The 22025-nt window shown below is 42.8% G+C and overlaps 1 protein-coding gene across 5 annotated transcripts in view; it reads right to left on the reverse strand.

Moving 5' to 3' along the window:
• Window positions 1–22025, reverse strand: part of foxp1b (forkhead box P1b) — a 222015-nt gene that overhangs the window by 197714 nt on the left and 2276 nt on the right. For all 5 annotated transcript variants that reach the window (XM_036124578.1, XM_036124581.1, XM_036124579.1 and 2 more), the window contains exon 2: window positions 18615–18684. The gene's annotated coding sequence lies outside the window, so the exon portion shown is untranslated. The remainder of the gene's footprint in view (window positions 1–18614; window positions 18685–22025) is intronic.

Raw genomic sequence — 22025 nt, forward strand, 5'->3', positions numbered from 1 at the left:
GAGTTTTTGACACTAACAAGGACATCTGAAGGTGTCCAGCTCGGTTCGACACCGGCCTCCCGGAGGTGCAGAGCCGGGTCATGGCTGCAGCTAAAACAAACAAGTTCAGATCACCTGCTGCCTGCAGATCATATCTGCTGAGGTTGCTGCGTATGAAAACAACTGTCCCTACCGTCCAGGCTGCTAAAACTAAGTATACATCAAATATGAAGATGGGAGGAAATTAAAATCCAGCTCCACCAGCATCGGGGGCAGACCCCATTGAATTAAACAAGCTTAATAACAGCAATATATGGACAGATCAAAGCTAAACTGCATTATTGCCTACTGCTCACACATTTGTTAACACAGGTTGTGCTTTATGAAACCTTTACTGGATTCTGACAACAAAACAGGGGAATTCTGACATTTCTGCCCAAAAACAATTAAGACCCTGTCTCATTCCTTTCAATCCAACACTGCATGTGGTCTCGTCCTGTTTAGCCAAACCCGCCGTTCCATCTGCACGGCGAATAGTCTACAAGACGGGGACAATGAGGACAACTGCTGACACGTCAGGGTCTGGACATCCAACCAAGTTCACCCTGAAAGAGCCACAAGATGTTTAAAGAGGTCTCCAAACACCATCATCGTTTACATTAGGCTGCTGCTACTGTTGCTATCAAAGTTCACGCCTGCACCAGCACAAAGAGACTAGATAGGTTTCATTTAATTATGTCACTGTCACTGGCAGAACTGGACCCTGCAACATGAAAATGCCCCAAACCTAAGGTTTGGTCTAGATCTGGCTCCTATTGAGTTGCTGTGGTGGAGTGGTGGGGTAACTTAACACAGGCTGTGACTGCCAGGCACCTCAAGCATGTTGCAGTGCAAAGTGACGAAGGGCGCAGAGTAGGGCTGCAACAATGAAACGATAAAACTGCTAAAAATCGATAATTAAAAGCGTTGGCAACAAATTTCGTCTTGAACTTGTGTCGCGCGATTGATTTGTCGCTTTCCACGTCGCAAAGCCGTATTCAGTGCTGACAGGCTGACGGCCTGCAGAACGATGTAAACGAAGCTAGTTGCAGGCGCTACTTTAAATTACTGCTTTTTTGGGGTAAATTCTACAAATGACGACACAGAGAAAGCAGCTCCAACTAAATCCTCAAAAGATAGGGAGCTCGTTGCGCTTCACAAAACCAAAAAAAAATTAACAAGCTAGATTTGACATGGAACCAGAGCTCCACGGTGATACAGGAGCTGAGACAACGTGGAGTCATTGATGAGGGTGAAGTGGCCTCAACAGCAGTAAGTCGTTATCTGTGAGCTGTGAGCTGTGAGCGGAGTCTTCTGCGGCTGAAGTCGTGCTTCAGGTGCCGCCTTAACGTCAGTCTGCCTGGTAGCTCGTCTGATGCGGCTGTTAGCTTGTTAGCTGGTTAGCTGGTTAATGACTGAGCTTGTTTACATGCTCAACTTTCCCTGATGTGATTAAAATGTGTTTGGATTAAAAGAAAAGAAGTAGTTTTTCCATTTTAAGGGCTAAAATCAAATAATCTGATCATGATGTGTTTACTTGCACCAAGCTTTATTCAAAGTAGAAACTCTCTGACATTAGCAGAGTTGTTGAATTTCCATAAAACAACTGCAGAAGTTCTTCATGTGGAAAAAACAATAATAAACGTGAAGGTGTGTTGGTTCTGACGGTTCTGAGCGCACAGACTGGACCTGCACCAGGTTCTGAGATGGTGGAGAACTCCTGCTGTTGTGCTGCACAGCGCTGCGGCTCCATCCTCCACATGCAGACGCTGTAAGTTCATGAGTTAACCGGAACAAGTGTTCAGATGGACGCTGATCGGATTATGATCATAAACCACCCGTCTCAATCAGAATACAATTTCATTCTGATAATAATTTGTTGATTAAGCTTTAAGTTTTATCTTGCTGACAACGTCTGAGTGAAGGGACTGTATGGGCGAGAGAAACTAACCTGATTGTTGTTATGTAACCGTAATGAAACTCAGCATGATAAGAGGCAGACCTGAATTAAAAACACTAATTAACACTCATTAAAAACGAGACATAAGCATCCCTAAAGGACACCTTCAAAAATGTAAACTCCTCTGAAGAAGTACAAAGAATTAAATATTTAACACCCTGTTTGACTCTTCGAAAAGAAAAACAGAAAACAACGTCCTTGGAAGAAAAATGTGTACAGGGACAAATGTAGCATGTCTATGAAATGGGCTGGAGGTTTATTTGATTGTCAGCAGTGGTGTTTTTGCTCTGGTTGCATTGTTATGCCCAATTTGTCCCCTAGATGCACCAGAACAAGGGGGAGGTTCAACCAAACTGCCTCTGACACCCCAGTTATACAGCTTCACTATTTCTGTGTTAAACCGCTGCTCATATAGACAACATTGACTATTAAATGACTGACGAACAATCTAGTCAACATAAACTTCCTTATTTGAAGCAAAATGATGTATAACCTAATATTATTGTAAAAGAACACCTACACTGCAAAAAGAGAACTGAAAATAAGTCAAATGCTCTTAAAATGAATGTATTTGCCCTTGATTTGAGCAGGTAAATAAGATTATTTGCCAATGGAATGAGAATGAGTATTTTTACCCCTAAAGTAAGACTATTAGATATAATGCATTTGAAATAAGATGATGGAGATGAACTGTTCCTATTTTAGGTGCAAAAATCTTATTCCATTGGCAAATAGTCCTATTTACCTGCTCAAATCAAGGAAAAATACTTTCATTTCAAGAAGAATTTTCTTATTTTTAGTTTTATTTTTGCAGTGTATGTAGCAAATTGTTGGTTTTGTGAGCTCTGTCGGTCCTTTTGTCCTAAATAGAACATTTGAAGTGGAAATAAAACTGTTTTATTTGTCAGATTCAACAATTAATCTTAATAATAATCGTTAGTTGCAGCCCTAGTGCAAAGTTTCCTCTGACATTTTGCACTAGGACTGCATATCCTAAATTTTTCCTCAGAAAAAAAAGACACATTTTGGTGGATTTCTTTTCTTCAATTAGCAAAACGGGGTAAATTTTCAGTGTTTACCTATAAAACCTTTATATCACTGTCTAAAAGAGTTATCAGTGATACTGTATCTGAACATTTCTTCTGAATCCCTCGCTGGAACCTGATCGCCCCGCGCTGTGTGAACGTCAAGTGATGCTTTCAGTGAAAGGCGCTGCCTGCGTCTCTGAGTGACGTACAGCTGGGGTTAGTCCAGCTCAGCAGAGAGCGCATCCACAGCGGAGGATATTGGTGCCGCGTCGGATCAATGGCTTGACCCTTTGAGTCGCATCACTTCCAGTACCTCATCTAATAAGAGCCGATCTTTGGGAACACCCCCAGCTGACCCGCGCTGCTGGGGGACAATTACAAGAGAGTGGTCTTTCAGGAGCGACGCCCACTTGACCCGGTAGAGTAAAGACGCGGAGGAGATCCACATGATTTAAACTCCTCCCTAAGACGTGCTGACAAGGTTACAGGGTCATTGCAGACATTAACGGGTCAGTGTGTGGCCCACTTGGGAACAATTACTCCCGGTCACAGCTAAGTGGACACTTGATTGAACACGACGGAGGCAGGACACACTTCCCACAGATAACAATCCCCAAAGCCATTTAGGATAAAAAGCTCTTGCGATCCAGCCTTTATGGGCAAAATTCATCTTCCCGTTTCCCTTTTAAAAGAATGCGAGAGCGTGATAGAGAGCCGTTCTTTGGGAGAGATGAGTTACTCAGAGCATTACCATTTTCTGGTTATGACACAGGAACAATTACAAGGTGACTGGGAGAAAAGGCTAAACAACGCGATGAGCTCTTCAGGATTTCATTTTTCATGGATGGAGAAAACAGACGTGGTCTCTCTCCTCGCTTTGACTTCCACACAAAACTCATTTTCACCATCAGCAGAACTCCGGCCGACGCAAAGGAGCCGCGCCTCGTATCATCACCGCCCGCCATAAACATCTCATCCCTGATGAAGAGTGTGGGTGCTGCACTTTTCAGACCCCCCCCCCCCCCTTCTCTTTTTTTTTTACGGCGTTCAACCTTTGACCCACTGACAGTCTGACCCGTCTCCCACCGCAGCGACTGAAAGTTTGCCTCCAACATCTGGCTTCTTCTGCGTCCGCGCAGTTAGGAAAACAAATACTTGCTGCGTTTCATCATCATGTGTGGGTCTGACATGCGCTCTGCCGGGGAGGAAAAAACTAACCAGATGTTTTAGGGTCGCTACTGCAGATGAGATGACAACTTTGTGCGCGACGGTCGCTCTCGCCCCGCCGCGGTCGCCGTGAACAAACAGAGCTTATCAATCCGCCGGCACATTTAGGCCGCGTCTGCATAAGCTGCGTGACGTTTTGCGGCATTGTTTCGCGTTTTGTTTGGTTTCTCCATCGGCTTTGTTTATTTATTTCTCCGCATTAGGAAATCAGCCCCCCCCCCCCCCCCCCCCTCGCTCTGCTGTTGTGGTTGATGCTGCAGCTGTTGGTTGTTAGTGGCTGGAGATGACACAGTTCACCACTTCTCCAGAAAACACTGCGCCTAAACACAGCTGCAGAGAGGAGAGGAGACACTTTGGCTCTTTAAAGGAAAAAGAAAAAAAAAACAAGATAAACAAATCAGTCTGCTGCTAAACCGATATCACTCCAGAGGCTCTATTCATTACTTCTTGCATTTTTTTCCCAGAGAAAGCCAGGCTGTTAAACCTCAGCTGCATGAAAATAAAATAAACAAATACACGAAGAAGAAAAAAAAAACAGTTTGAACATCTTTGCCTTTTCTCATTAACAAATGTCCGTTCCAGTTTGGGCTGCATGATATTAGGGAAGCATGTCATATTAAGGTTGAATACTGTGCTGATGATAACGCTGACCTCATATTTTCCTCTCTTCTCTTTCTTTCCCATCGTTATGATTTTCCCGTCGTTCTCCATCAGCCCGTATCAGACTTAAATAACCTGAATAAAAACAAAAAGGCAGTTTTTTTGTAAGTGTTTTCATTTGTGTAGTCAAAGACGCTGCCCAAACTACCCTGGCACTAAAAAAGGAATCGCCCCCTCAACCTAAAAAAAAACGCCTCGTCCCGCCTTAAGCTGCAATCACTCCCATTAAGTGTTTGTCATAGTTGCCAATATCTTTTCACTAAATGAGTTTAATTCAGGCACATTGGAGGGTTTTCAGGCATGAACAGCCACAGTGTCTCAATCCTAAAACCTTTTTGCTTTTTGGAGCCAGTCAGAGGAGGACCTGCTGCTTTGGCTCATTGTCTTCCTGTTTAACCAGAGTCCACTTAAGCTCAAGATCCCAAACTGATGGTTGGATTTTCTGGTAGAGCCCAAAACACATGGTTCCATAACTTTTGGCAAATTGACCAGATCCTGAAGAAGCGAAGGTGCGTCCAACCATCACACTACGACCTCTGAAACGCTGTTAGTTTTATATCGGTAAGTAACGAGACGCTCACCACTTTTATCTCGTCAGTCCACAGAATAGCTTCCTGACAGTCCTTGAAATTGTCAAGATGATGGTTGGCAAATGTGAGACAGGCCTTTGTATGATTTGGACCACAGATGGCATTTCTACCCAGTCTGTTATTGTTGAACCATGAACACCGGCCATAACCGAGCCCAGAGGCCTGTGGTCAGATTGCAACCTCTTGGATGGGTCCCTGATGCACACTAGGGGTAACTTTGGTAGGCCGGCCCCTCCACCACTGCTCCAGGTTTTCTCCATCTGGGAACAACGGCTCCAATGGTTGGCTCTGAGCCATAGAATTGGCTTTCTGACCCTCTCCAGGCTGATAGATGTCAACGGCTTTCTGACCGCCTCTCAAAGTTCTTTAGATTGAGAAGTGAAGTGTTGCTTTTCGAGAATCCGAATCAGCTTTATTAGCTTAGTCATGTCTCTGAACGGTACAGCACTCATGATGTGCTTACATATAGAATAATACAACAACACAGTAAGAGTAATAAAATCAAAGCCAGTCTGCAGTACAGAGGAAACATATGAACACACTGCAAACAAGCAGAAACAATGAGACAATAGTGCAATGAGTAAAGGATGCAGGAGCAAATATTATTATCCTCATTATGATTAGAATCATGTTATTAGACAGGTTCTATATAAGTGAGTTCCTGGTATTGTATGTCTGGTAGTTATCACATTTCAATGTGACTTCAAAAATGTGTTGGGGGACAATTTGATTTTTGCATATGACAAATATTTATTGGTATTTTCCCAGTTTATCTTTTTTAATATTGAATTGATCTTTTATGATCTGAAATATTTAAGTGTAAATGAAAATCAAAAGCCATTGAAATCCCTAAAGGGTAAATACTTTTCCACTGTACTGTAACAGTACTATACCTATCAAAGCCAATGTGGTATAGAATTTTAGCACTAGGTGGGATAGCTGTTGCTTTTCAATTTGAAACAAAATGTATTTGTTGTAATGTAATGTTGGTGTAAATACTGCATGAATCTGACACTGGCCCATGCCAGCCCCAAACCCAGTTGTAGTTGTCACCTTTTAGCTGCTTAATATCCATAGGTGGGCACCATGTGACTCTCTGAGCTCCACTTACATCGAGCTAGCAAAACTCAGGCACCAGCAACTATGACATTGAGGAAAAGGATACTGTATAATTTACTTAGCACACATTTGCTGCTTTAACAGCCCTGATTCTAGTTTCTCCAAAAGAAAATGAAATACAATGAATGTAAAGAGCTGACAAAGGAGGTATCGAGATGTTAACCGCATGCAGTCACATTTACCACCCAGCATATTAACCGCCTTAAATCCGTTTACACCAAAGAAATCTCCCAGCGCCTTGCACACAGCACAGAATCCATAAACAGACAATAAACACATTGTAATTATGAATGCCAACTCTTTAATTACGTGTGTCATTTGGGGATGGCCGAGCTAACTAATTGTCAGAGTGATGGTAAAGGACTTGTGGAGACTGGAAGGAGATCCAGCCTCGGGCCCTATGAAAACTGTATTCCCCTGTCTCTGTGCGGGTTAGAAGGCAGAAAATTCAATTGGCACGACTCCAAGAAGAACAGTCCAAACAGCCTTAATCAGCGGGGATAAACTCCATGCAAATCATTTACATTAGCACCAGCAAAAGAGGAGAAAAACACCGGAGGTCTACTGCTTTCTGAATAGGATTATACGGGAAACTCCTGTTCCTCTAATAGCCCTCTCATAACGGGGTTCTACCTCTTTATTTTATTTATTTAGCCAAATCTGACACAACCTGAAGAAGCAGCCAACAAACACCACCCCATGGTCATATGGGTCCAAAAGAAGGGGAGCTGCAGTTTACATCGAGCACAGCTTCAGCCACTGTGCCATGTTTCTGAAGGCTGACCACACAAGTGTTTGATTGGTGCTAGACTGCTGGATGTGACAGAGGCAGACAAGCGCAGACAGGTAGAAGGTAAAAGCAGTCTGAGAAAAAGCATCATGGCTCAAAGGCAACATGCCAAGCACAGGCATTTGTTTTAACCTTTATAAAGTGTTACTTTAAGGTTACGGTTATGGATTTGATGATGCTGGAACTTTATTAGGCTGTAGATAACAGATATGGATGGATGGATGGATGGATGGATGGATGGATGGATGGATGGATGGATGGATGGATGGATGGATGGATGGATGGATGGATGGATGGATGGATGGAAACTTAAAACTGTACTCCAGTATAAGTAGCAATACTTCAATAAATCTTTACTCAAGTAAAAGTAGCCAACCAAGAAATTACTCAAGAGTAAAAGTATTTGTTAAGAAGGCTACTTAAGTACTGAGTAACTAATCATAACATCTGATTTAATATTTTAAAATGATGCAATCAGACAGAAAAAATATGTCAAAAGTACAAAGTTCTGGTATTTTAAAATCCAAAATAAAAAAAGTAACAAAAAAATAATATATTTACAAAATAATAAATTGAAGCAAAAGAAACACATTTCTATTTTTTTTCATTATAAAACTTATGAACCCAATACTGCCAAAAGTATTTGGCCATCTGCTTTAGATTTGAATCAACTATGATGACATCCTGTTCCTAATCTATTGGGTCAAATCTGCTAATAGATTCCCAGCAACAGCAACTTTAACAATTCTGTAAACATCTTCAGTCAGATATTTACTGTTTACTGTATGCTCACTTTCCAAAAGGCAAAGTGAGCTCAGCAGATATAAATAACTCAAAATTACTCTCTATGAGTAATGAAGTTACTCATAGAGAGTAGAGCAGCCAGAAACTTTACTTAAGAGTAGCGATACGTCTTAAAATTATTACTCAAGTAAAAGTAAATTACAGTAAAACTACTCTTAAAAACAAATTTTGTTCAAAATGTTACTCAAGTAAATGTAACCAGTTACTACCCACCTCTGGATGGATGGATGGATGGATGGATGGATGGATGGATGGATGGATGGATGGATGGATGGATGGATGGATGGATGGATGGATGGATGGATGGTGATAAAGCCAATAAATACAAGTATTTTTCCAGACTTGGTAAATATGTCAATTAAACTGCAGACTGTGTTAAATCAACACTGATGAAACCACTGATCTCTATTATACACTGGAGTGCTAATCGCCCGCTGTTAGAACGAGTCGCTTTGAAGCCACCGGCCGCCATATTGGTACTCCCTATTTTCCTCCAGTAACTAGGGAATATGTGCGCTACAACATCGAATAACGAGGATTTTCTCATGTTCAGGGGGGCTTAAAACTTTTAAAATGTCAAATGCCATATAGTTTTATGTTATGTTCTAAAACTATCAAGTACTGAGAAAGTCATGTGCTGAAATATTTTGCATTTTATATATATATAACATTTATAAATATATAAATAACAATATACAAAACATATATTCACATATATGTATATACATATATACACATACTTATATATACATATATATATATTTAATATGAATAAATATTTCAGCACCTAATTTCCTAGTAGTTGATAGTGTTAGTACATCCACTGATTGTAAAATTACCTGTGAAACGTTTTCACACAGCCAGAAAACTGCTTGTTGTTGCAACCAAATCCAGTGAGATTCTGTGAGAGTAGGGAGTAGCAAGATGGCGGCCAGTGACTTCAGTTTTTTGGTAAAATCAGCACTCCAGTGTATTATATAGCTCAGTGGATGAAACGCTACAAAGCAGGAAGTGTTTTGCCTTCTGCTCAGGTAACTTTGATCATCTTCCATTCATTGCGTTACTTAGAGAAAATAGATCTAGTGATCTTTAAGACTCTCACATCATGTAATCAGCCCACGTCTGAGAGCTGTGTGACTTTGATGACCTTTTTTACGTCTGGCCCCAGCCCAAAATATTGCTTCTCATTCATAACTCTAAAACCAAACCATAGGTAAGCTGCTTTGAAAAGGTTATGCTACTATGTACTTTGTATTAGTCAGAGAGAGAGGTGAACAAAGATCCCAGAATGACTTACGCAAATTACTGAAAATACTTAGTGAGACAATTCTCCGAGATGAGTCGTCAGCTGAACAAATGTCACCGAGGCAATGAGAAACCGTCTCCACCATTGTTTACATATTGACTGGCACCGTGCGGTTTGCCCAGATGAGAACAACACACAATCTCCGTTGGGTATGATCTCACTTGGTGGAAAAAGAGCTGTCACCGTGATTCTGGTGGGAGGGAGTGGCGCTGCAATCAATGACGGTGGAGAGACTTAAACGCAAACATAACAAATCTATTATTGGCCGTGGAGCATGAAATCATACATTAGCCGAGCTCTAAACGAAATAGTCGATTCTGCGACAATTTACAGCTCAAACTGTTCTCACTCGTGGCTTCGTCTCCATTCCTCTGTCTGCGAGCTTTAACTGAGCACTTCGCCGTGCCCTGGGAGGCCTCTTTCATGGCATCGCTATTGATAAAAAGAGATCTGAGTGACTTAGTGAAAGTGAAAGCGAGCATGAAGAAGGCAGAATTTTCATCCACTATCCATCTCATATTCTAATGCAGCCATTATGCTCTAAAAACAGACTGCTCATCCATTCATTTAATGGGGGATTTGCAAAAAAAAAAAGAAAAAAAAGATGACGCTGCAAGAGGTTAGGACCGGGTGATTAAAAACTCTGAATTAGCCCTTTAGTCACAGCATCCAGATGCAGAGAAAGAGCAGAGAGGCCTGGGCGCTCTGTGGCAGAATATGAACAGATTGATTTGCTCATATCTCAGTAGGAGTTGTTTTCAGAGGGAGGGATTGATTGGTCCACACGTTACAGCGTGCGCACCGTGCAGCCCACATACTTTTTTTGTTGAAAAAGCCCACATACAGAACAACATGCAGTCACTGAAAACAGCTGATGGCCTCAACCAGGCAAGCAGATTTACAGCATCCACTACAGGTGTGGGGCTTTTTCAACAAAAGGCTATAAATAGTGGATCAATGAGCGAGAGCTGGGAGGAAAACTACTCTGATCTAAATGAAGCAGGCCACACACAATGTTTTTCAACCAGGATCTTATGTGAGAGACTAACACAAACTTAAAATAAAGCATGGTTTTCAAGATAATGGGCAAATAGTGGTGGCAGCATGATGCTGCGGGGACGCTGTTCTTCAAGGACAGGGCGGCTCGTTTATGGGGACGTTGGTCTACGACAAATACAAGGAAACCTAGGCAGAGAACTGGAAAGCGGCACAGGTGCGCCATACCCAATGATACTAAACATTCAACCACAGCTAGCATTGAATGAGAGGGGTTCACAGAGGCTCTCTATTTGCAAAACATAGTTGAGCTACGTTTTGCAAAGAAGAACGGTCAGGAATGTCTCCAGAATCAATTTGGTTTGTTTATCTAGCTCCAATTCACAAAACACGTCATCTCAAGGCACGTTGCAAAGTGGATTCAATCGAACCATCCCGACAGATTAGCTCAAATGTTTTCTGCGTAAGGAAACCCGGCGGGTTGCATGGAGTCGCTGGCTTGCTGCGTTCCCTGCAAGACGTGCAACGCTGGTAGACGAACACCAAAGGACTTGCAGCTGTTACTGCTGTGAAATGTCAATAAAGGAGGTGTTGTCGCAGCGTTCAACCTGAACCTTATGTCTTGATCTGAGTTACGTGTGAATTCTGACACCATGGTCGCATAATGACAAGAAAGACTCTTGGTCCTTGATAAAAATCTGCCTCGAAGTGATTGATTTTTAGTATTAACGTGACAGAAAAGGCAAAGTTATCACCTCATGCTTTTGTTCCATCATTCTACAAACTCTGCAGTAGTCACTTCGCAGCAAAACAAGGTTTTCTGAAAATATTACGAATTACCAAGAGATAGAATTTGCTATAAGAAAAGGAATTTTAAAAAGAACATGGCGAATTACAATGCTTGTAAACAAAATACTTCATGGTGTAACACCTCCCCCTCATTACATATAGCAGGCCACCGGTGCTGTCAAGTTAACCACATGCTTTCTAACGCTGTTTGCACAGACCCGACGCTGGCTACCACTCCGCAGATCATTTCCTAAAAGAAATCAAGAAAAACGACTGAAGAGCATTCAGACTCATTTCCACTCGGCTTCTCGTAAGACAACTGCGAGTCTGTCAGCATGAACTATTCAGACCAACTGTAAGAAAAGCTTGTGAAAGAGAAATTACCGCTTTAAAAAAAAAGAATCTGATGACTAAACTTTCATTTATTTCTCCCTCCCCACCGCGCCGCAGCTTCATCGTACTGTTTCTGACAGATAACATGCGACGCCGAGCTGAGTGGCTTTGGTGCTGCTTTCGATTAGGTCACCTCTGGGCGATGCGTGCAGGTGTAGGCCTCAAGTCTCACTGTAAAGCACAAACGGAGGAACACCAGTCCCGTTAGGTAATTAAAGCAAGCGCTTAGAGAAACTTCTCCCACAATGCTTCAGGAAGCACTGAACATGAAATGACGGCGCACTTTTTGACTGTTTGATTGTGAAACTCTGATTAATTCCTCGCTGCTTCTTTCGGCAGGTATATTCTTGAGTTGGTGTGTGTTTGGCCTACAAAGTTTATGGTTGAATAAGCCGCTTTCGTGAGAAATTAAATATTCAGTCGGGTTCTTACTCAACCAACTTTGCAATTCTTTTTTTCCAGTCTGTGTGTGAGAGTGCCACGAAACAAAAAACAAAAACCGTCGCGTTGTGCCGCGGCGGATTCCCGCTCCTCTGCTCTTTACGCCGAGCCCACGGCGGCAGCAAGGTGACGTTTTCCGCCCTCCTCAAGGTGCAAAAGCCTCCTCCTGTGTCAACTCCTCACTCGCTGTGTGTTACAGAGAGACTTTGCTCTGCTGCCGGATCTCTGCTTGTTGTTTGCAGGATCGGTGGAAGCCACTGCGGCTTTGGGCTCTTGTCTAAAAGGGACTTTACACACATCCGCTGTTCGAAAACTACAGCCGCCTTCAGGAATCTTCGGCTGGATCCTAACGCTCATGTACTGTCTTAAAAAAGGTAGAAACCGAGACACAGATGTCATTGAAACATTTTTGAAAACATTAAACGCCGCAGGCAAGTCAGAGCTGTAGCAGGGAACGTCCGAACCCAGGATGTGCCAGAAAACTGGCCAAAATAATCCCAAATTGTAAGAGAACTACTTGGACTTGACTAAAAGCGGTTTGGCAGCTTAAAGATTTTCTAAACTAATTGGCGGATCTCTTAAAATGAACCAATAACTGCAACTTTCAGCAAATAACTACATTTAAATCAAAGGTGTGTTTATTTATAACCACTTCTGCTAAGTCTGAGGCAAACGAAAGGATGTGAGATTCCTTTGAGTCACAGAAGAGCAACAGGTTTCATTCGGCCCCCACAGGCTGCACACGCTCAGCCACATCTGCTTCGGCACCAGGTCCCGGCTGAGGCTCGTCCGCCGACCCGAACCGTAACCGAAACCGACAACAACAAAAAAAAAAAACGACTACTCCAGAGGAAAATAGCCATCTCCAAGTGGGTGGTTTGGGAATGACGCCCCGCCCCGCTTGCAACGCCGAGAGCGAAAACAGACTCCCTCAAAGGAGCCCGGCCCGACGCCAGTCACACACGGCGAGCGACAACAACAACAACAGCGGGCGGATCTACTGGGAGAGCGGGCGCTCAAACGGCAGCAGTGCACAAACAAGGTGTGCGTCTCCGGCTGTTAGCGGGGGAGGGGGGGGGGGGGGGCACAGGAGAGGGAGAGAGAGAGAGTGTTAGTGTACGGCGGAGAGGCAGAGAGAGAAAGCGAGAGTTGGTGTGAAAGTGGAATTGGGTAGCAAACAAAGTCAAACGCCACCCGCGCCACCCCGGTCTCAGGTCAACTGAATCATCAGAAGCCAGGGTAGATACCGTCACCGCCTTCCATGAATAGCTCACCAAACCACATCAGAATGACTTCAGCGCGGCTAACGCGGCGCTCTGAGAACGCTCCACCTGGACGTGCGGGGCGCCGGGAGAGAACGAGTAATGAATCTTAGTTAACAAGGCCGTTATCAGCGAAGGAGCAACATCATCTTCACATCCACAAATCCCTTCCATCCACTGGCTTTTTATTGTTGCTTTTATCTGCTCAGGCATGCTGTTAACAAGTCGAACAAAAAAAAAAGAGAAAGAAAGAGAGAAAGAACGCGCTCAGATAAAAGTATCATGAGTTTAATCTGGTGCAATACATCATCTCAGTAAACAGCGAGGCTGACTTAGGGACACGGGGCCCAATTAGCCATCTCTGCTCTTAGCTGTCGAGTGTTTTAACAGCTCGCATCGGATGATAACAATAACCTGGCGACTTTCATCCGCGCGCCGCACTCATCAGAGCGAGCACCTTTGCTTAAACACGGCATCTTGGGTAATTACTGCGTCCCAATTACCTCCCGGCTTGTAAACATATATCAAATAAACACGCGGCGACCCGTCAATTAGGAGCAGCCTTTCGTAATGGGGGTTCAAAATGACGCTTTGTGTGCAAACACGGCAAAGTGGCAGTGAGAGAAGGCAGCGCTCCACTTCAAAGTCAGCTGGCATCTGGAAATAACAGCATGAAAAGTCATTCCGTCTAGAAATGCGTTGTTGTTAAACAATCGGACGATTTCTCCTCGATCGGCTCCATAAGAAGCAGGTTTTAGAATCCTAAGAAACCAGAATTAGTGTTTTCCTATGAAGTGAATGTATCGAATTTAAGGACTCCCACCATTTCAAGTCTAATTTATAAAGACAACAAATAGCAGCTGCTCTGGCTAAAAATAAAACCAAGGTTAGGGACAAATGGCTGGATGCATGGAAGAGGATCATCTAGTAACGCCTTCATGCCTGACTGCTTTAGATGCTGAAGCTCACAGAGTTGGAGACACTGATTAATGGGGAAAAAACAAGCGTTAGGACAATAAGGATTCATCTTTCTTAATACCATCATCGTCACAGTTTTAGCAATAGCGTTGTAATTTAATCTTTTCTTCATATCGTGTAGCCAGATTCAAACCTGCTGCCTTTGCTGAGGAGCCTACGGCCTCATCTTTGCCTTTTGTCCCTTACCGCCCTCAGAATGAGAAGAAAATCACAACCGGCAGGTCAGACGTTAGAAGACGACTGGAGATGGTTGTCGGCCAGGAAAAGCCTGATCAGTGCGCCTCCACATTTGATTTAAAACTGCTCTCAGATTGGTTCCTGGCTGATATTGGCAGGACAGACCTAAACAAGACGACGGCTTTCTGCTTTTATTCCAGGACACGCGGACTGGCCTTTTCCCAACCAATACCAACTTCTGCTTTCCTTTAAGGTCCCACCTCCCCATTTCTTTCACCCCATTCTCCTAAGAGCTACAACAAACAAAAGAGAAAAAATAATAATGACATAAACTGTCCTTATTTATGCGTCACCCCATATGTTCTTAACCTAGTTGATCCATAGACATTGCTGTTTTGGCAGATGTTGGTGCTCTGGGCCTCAGTGTTGGACCTGCAGAGCATCGATCAGAACCGATCGAGGAAATCTCCCACCCTGATCTTGTAATCCACTTACTCTCTGCCACCCACTTTTTCTCTAACGTATTGTAATCCTTAGCAAAAATAAACAACAACTGATCTGTCAGAGAAATGGGCGGGTCAGAAAATCAAAAAAACTGGAGGTGGTGTGAGCCAGTAAAAGCTAATTAAATGCTGTGTGTTTTGGGTCAGGTAATGTGCGCCGGGAATTAAACATGTTGGAACTGCCGACAGGTCAAAATGTTGGAACGGAGCGTTCTGCCAAGAACCCCCCCCCCCCCCTCCCCCCTCCTACACCGATGAGTGAAGAGGGACGGCGAGACTGGTTGAATTCAAAGGCAAAAAGAAAGCAGCTCCAGCAAGAGTCTGTCAACAAAATCTGCATCGCTGTTCTCTCCTCGTCTCCATTACGCTCTCCTGTCTCTCCTCGCGCCCGTGGAGCTGCCGGCTGAGATCTGAGTGCTCTGATGGCTTATCACGTAGCGAGCGGCGAGCTAAGCCGGAGTGATGCGCCCAAAAGACATGATCAAAGCACACCAACTTTCCAGCCAGCTACGATGATGGAAGAGCAGGCCCTGCCATGTTGTGTTTCTTATTAGGCTGGGACTGCCAACAGAAAAACAGCCAAGAAGTCAAGGATGAAACCCCCCCATCCCAAATAAAAAAAAAAAAATCTCTGCTGCAACTTTCATTTACATTAGGCTGCCTCCTACGTTTATCGGGGTTTAAGTGCTAGTTGATTTTAGTAAATGTCACTTTTTGCTCCTCTCGTTATCCCATTACTCGGATAAAGCAGAGCAATGATTTAATCTTTCAGCCAGGCCACAGAGGCTTACATTTTCAAGTGCCTGACATCCAGCTCGGAGCAGCTTTTAAGATCTGAACGCTTTGATATAATTGAAGTCTGCTTTTCGCAGCGCGAACAGAAGAACCTGTGAGATAGCGCGAGAAGCCACCACAGCAGAAGAGGGGAAAGAACAAAGTAGCAGCAGAACGAGGCACAAACAGACAAAGAAAGACGTTTCACAGATCTAACCACACCAGTTCGGCTGACGGGACTCCTGGCGGAGCAGAAAAATATCAAACCACACAACTTGTTATGCGAACATCAAAAAGATGTGTTTAATTACTTCAAACCGGGGTGTCAATATGTGCTTTAAATCACTGCCGATTGTTTCCGTGTCTTTTTAACCTTCTGGTGCGTAAAGCTATGGCAGCTTTAAATAACGCAGCAAAAAGAGGAGACAAAGGAGGATAAAAAAAATGGCGTTTTCTTTTTCCACAGCACAGCTCTGACTCTGACACGTGTTATTAAAGCAGTATTACACTGTCCTGAGCCGTGGTGGCTTGTCCCCCGCTCCCTGCCACACGGTGGCGGGCTTAGTTCACTTCAAACTGGTTCTTATTGCCAGCTGACTTCAGTAAACCTGTTACAGGACACTAATGCCACCACTGTCAGCAAATAAACATTCTCAGTCCCAAAAATACAGCCTCTGATTTAAACAAGGACTGGAATCGGCCCATTTTGATCTTCACCAATTTGACTGGTGACCGGCAGGTCCAATATTTAAAAATAATAATCTAATTTGCAGATTTTTTTGTATATATTTGCTAGGGCTGCACAATTAATCGCATTGTCATTATAATCGCAATTTTAAAAAACGCAATTTCCAAATCGCAGAGGTCTGCAATTCTTGGCTATGTAACAATTGGTGAATCAGACGCGTCCTTTAGGTGTCGTAACATGTTTAAAGTAGGTTGAAAGGGAATACAGTTGCAGCAGTAAGATAATCTAATTTTATTACTTGTTTTAGAGCTTATATAATCATACTGTTTTACCAGAAACTTTCAGGAATCTCACCATAGCATCAAACACTGGTCAATCAGTTAAATACATAGACTTGCTTGTTGGTGGCACTTTGCACTTTATGTTCAACAAGAATTGATGTCCAAATCAATTAAAAGCTGTTCTCTAGAATAATATTCGGATTAGTAAAAACATTAGAAGTTCTTGTTTTAAATAGTCCTTGTTTACAAACATCTTTATCTAGAGGCCATTTTTGTTGCTTGAGGTTAATGCGGAGAAAAGTCTATATCAGATCACAATTTTGGTTGAAATATATCGTAGTCAGAACGCAATCATTGCTGCTCCGAGTTGAGACGCAGTGGCTCTTTTAGCCCCTAATCTGCACAGCGATGAAACAGATTGATTTGTTGTTTGTATATGTTTAGAGCCCATGATAAATTAAACTGAAAAAAAATCGCATTAAATTGCAATATCAAGATAAAAAAAATCGCAATTAGATTATTTTCCAAAATCGTTCAGCCCTAATATTTGCAGAGTTGCAAAGTACGCTAATGCTCATTAATTATGAATGCCTCAATGAATCGGCCAATTTTCCTTTGATAAAATAAGAAAGTCTGCCTTTTTTGCCCCTATTAATTAAATTAATCAAATGTAAGACTTCCCAATATTTTGAGTCTGTAAAGGCATCAACCAATAGTTTAATAAAAAGCTGATGGCTTTGAAAACATGTTATGATGCACAAAAAGGGTATAAACCTGAAATTCATTCATTTTCTAATAGATTTTAAACTACTAGAACAATAAAGGAATCAGCAGCACATTTGGGTTTTCCTCTTTGTGTGTTTAGGGCTTCGGATTAAAAAAAGAAAAAAATCTAAATCTGTTAACATTTGGGCGGGTCAGAGCCCAACGAAGGCAGAAATCGGCCCAGGAACGAAAAAAGCCTGATCGGTGCTTTTCTGCTTGCAGCACATCTTTGGTGTGAAGGTGTGTGTTTGTCTTTTCTCGCCGAGGAACACTGAAAGTCGGTGATCAGCTTTTATCTGTAAGGTGTCTGAAAAAGATGTGAGAGTACAGGAGGCACGAGTCGCTATGCTGGGACCTTATTGCTGCGCCATAACGACAAACTGAAATATAATAAAACTGTTTAATGATTTAGCTCTATGAGTAAAGTCAAAGTGAGATGATTTAACAAGCTAACACATCAAAGACTCTTTGAGTTTATTTCCTTTTAACATATATATATATGTGTATATATATATATATATATATATATATATATTTATTTTTTATTTTTTTTTCTTCTCTTATTAATATTTAAATTTAAATTAAAGGCTGATTGTCCTGCAAGTATCTATCGTTTTTGCAGTTTACAAATACTGTTGTCCAGTAACCTCACATTGAGATGATTGTGGTGAAAAGGCTAAAGGTTAGTAACGTTTTACAATAAAGAACACAGTCAAATTTCTAAATAAAGCAGAAATGTGGGGGGAAATGTTGGGAAAACCCAAAATGAGCCCAAAAGTCAGGAGTTCAGAGCTTTCCTAGATCTGGAAAGTGAGCTCAGCAAAGAAAGCTGCAATCAGTGCATCTCAGCATTAAGAGTCGTCTCAGGAGCTCAGGAGCTGCGATCAAACCCGTTCTCCTTCTTCTGATCTAAAGCGCCGAGAGAACAAATTAAATGGGAAAGCCAACAGCCATCAGTCTCTGTTGTGAGGTAGGTGACTAAATAACTAAAGACCTTCACGTCACTAATGAAGGAGAAGCAGGGCGCCCGGAGCGACAACGTCACAGCAGAGCCAGATCACTCACAGGTCGGACGCTTCTGACTTTCACAACGGGCTTCGGATCGGTCTCAGCACCGCTTCCTCTCCATGTTGTCCTACAGTGATGGAAAAACAGCATGTGAGGATGGCAACTAAAAACACTTTGCTTTTAATAGAAATGATAAAGACACTGGCTGAAGGGGGGCAAAGCAGCCGAATAAAAAGAACCGCGGCCCATCGTGAACACACACACACACACACACACACACACACACACGGCGGACAGCTGATGGAAACAGGTGCTGAGGTCTGGTCTGGCAGAGGAGCACAGCTTGTAGCCTCGGTCCCCGGAGTCTGGGCGAGGAACGGATCAGAGCTGCTCCAGACAGAACCGTTGTCTATGCTAACAGAGTATAAAGTCATCTGGTTAACTATCAGACTGTATGGTGGACTAGAGGTGGGCCTTCATCGTATCGCTTTATCGTTGTCCTATGGTGATATGGGGCTAGACGATAATTCAATAACCACATGTATCGATGGATAGACGTGTGGTTCAACAGAAAATAAAGCCTCAGTAAAGAGATGAATAGAAGAACAGTTTTCACACTCAGGAAAACACCTTCACCAAGTTTCAGAGCCCAGAGAGCACATGTTCTTTATCTTTTTTTTTTTTTGGTAGAAAGTTGGTTGAATAAAGGGTTGAGTTTGAATTCAGTGTTCTTTATTTTAAAAAGAAGCAACAGCATGAAATTGGTCAGGACTCCGCTTAACATTTATGGTTTGAATTTGTTGATAATTATTGATTTCTATCAATATGATGTCTATTTTATCGATATGCTTTTTTATATCGTCCGGCCTTATCATGATAAGAATTTCAGTTTTTCTTGACAACGATAAATTACAACTAGTGGTGTCTGGGGAAAAAAAGTCCAGTCTTGTTATTTATGCTATTTTCTTCACTGTTTTTAAGAAGATTTTAAGATTTTAAGTCCATCCCATTATGAACTCTTTGGATGGGCCAGAAAAAAGTAGGATTATTACACAGCCGGTTAAGGGAGAACTGGCTGGAAGGTGCATCTCTAGAAAACAGAATGAATCAAGTTTTGGAATAAAAACAGCAATTGGATTCCTACAGATAGCTGAGAGCCAGTTTGAAGGAAAGAAGCGTGGCCCAGCGGTCCCATCAGGGATCCAGGGGAAAGCTGCAACAGTTACCTGAAGAAAAGCCTTCGGGAACACTCACCCAGGTAAAAGAGATACTTTTAGATTTCCAAGCATGGTGTCACAGTGCGGCGCGCTGTTTATGAAACAGTGAATTCACTTTCTGACTCAATGGTAATTGATGGTAATTACACGCTGCCCCTCTAGCTGTGACAGTTCTTGCCTGAATCCTTGCCTTTGTTAAGGACAGGCGACGTTAGGAGACAGAAATTAATGGCTGCTGGAGCTAATGTCCGTCCTGAGCTTCCTACCGTCCTCCCGGGGCCCACGGCTCACCCCGAGCTGTCCGCTCTCTGACCAATGGCCCTTTCAGGCTCTCCGGCCGCGCCACGGGGGCCCGGACACGCTGACCTTTTACCCGGGAAATATAGTTCTGCTGTCCTTTATTATCGCAGCCATTTATGTAATGAAGCAAAGAGGAGTGTCGCAGTCCTACCACGGATTCAACTGGCAGGAGACCCCCCCTCGTCGCTTGTCTAACTTATACCACGTTATAAGCAAGCGGCCGATCTAACGAGCAACAATCAGGCAGATGGAGCACCTTATTCCCACACTGGGCCCAGAAATAACCCCTTTTATCTGCGAGCAGGGGCGCTCGGCCTGTTTGCAGCCCCTCGGTGCCCGGCACAGGGTATTTCAATGTGTGTTCACAAATACTCAGCAGTCAGATGAAAGAGGGAGCCGCTCCACTCGGGGATGGGAGTCCACTCGCTGAATGCATGAGTGACTGATTACTTTCTTAGCTGCTCAACCTGAGCTCTGTACAAAGGAGAGCCTCAGCCTGAGAAGCCTGAAGGGTCCAAACGAGACATGAGGGCTTTCCAAATAACACACAAATCACAGATCTGGTGCCATAACAGAGCGGTTCCCCAAAGTTCAAGATCTTTTTCTCTCGTTTTCTTTAACTGCTCCTCGGCCAGCTCTGAGGATATTCAGACAGCGTAACCGTCTCATGGGACGACAGCTAAAAGCACGTCTGACACAGGAAAGACTCTACGTAAGTCTGCACGAGCCGCGCCGAACTGCGGGCCGCCGAACGAAAAGCTGCAAAGAAAGCTCCTCCTGCACCCTAAAACCTGGGTCAGCGTTTGCGAAGGTCCGTTTGTGCATAAGCGAGCGCGCACACAGCCGGAGCGCCTGTTCAAATAGCCTCTCTCCCATGCAGCTCATGACAACAGCCCAGCAGCAGCGCTGTTTGATCTCCAGTGTTTTCCTTAATCTGGGTTGTCAAGGTTCGCTTGTTGGAGGCTGTTTACTTTACTTCTCCTACCAAAAAAAAAAAAAGTGTCTTCCCCCCCCCCCCCTCCTCCCCTTCAGACAATGACTAATCCCAAGAACCAAGAAGGAGGGAGCACCGCCAGCAAAACTTGTTAAAGCTGCAGTTTCTCTTTTGCAAAATTTCCAGCGGGTCACATTTATTGTATGAAACACTACAGCAGTCGTTTCATTCTCACATGTGTGCAGTTCAACGTCAAATATGGTGCCTGGTCTATTTTGGATGCTTTCAGTTTAATCTACAGATGATATAGCTGCAGTTTCTGCTGAAAAAGACGCGTCAGAGCAACACAAAATAAATAAAGAAAATTGATTTTGATTAGCTGAATCTAAACGCTGCATTGGAGAGTGTGATAAATATTTAGGTCATGAGTAATAAAGCTGCTTATTTTAAGTTAGCTAAAGCAGAATACAGACATTTGAGGGTGAGTTTGTGTTTTCTACAGAGAAAATAAAATAAGAGTAACTCTGAATGCTGGAGGTGTGTGGTCACTATAGCTCATGAAAACAGCTTAACTGCTTAGTGTGGCATTTCAATTTATGCTTTTAAATATATAAATATATATATATTCGTAAAGAAAAACAAAGGTCCGCCCCATAACTTAGTAAACAATATACTGGAGGTGAAACTTTTAAAGACTAAGTGCAAAGTTAAGACAAAATAAACAGGTTAAAAAAAACCTCTTCTGGGTTAAATGTTCCACAACAAAAGCAAATGTTGGCAGGCATTAAAAATATAAAGCATCAAAAAGATTTCAATTTTAATCCAACACATTAGTCTGTAATTGTAACGTCCGGTAAGAGTTCATTTCTTACAACATCAGCTGATTTATTTTGCTAATAAACCCACATTTAAACTTTGAAGATCCGGTTCTCTGACACTAAGGCTGATATGATTAGATGGGCGGTGACGCCCTGAAAAAACTCAGCATATTCATTAAAAAAAATTAAATGAGAGATT

This window comes from Fundulus heteroclitus, chromosome 20 (genome assembly GCF_011125445.2).
Source record: "Fundulus heteroclitus isolate FHET01 chromosome 20, MU-UCD_Fhet_4.1, whole genome shotgun sequence".
NCBI lineage: Eukaryota > Metazoa > Chordata > Actinopteri > Cyprinodontiformes > Fundulidae > Fundulus > Fundulus heteroclitus.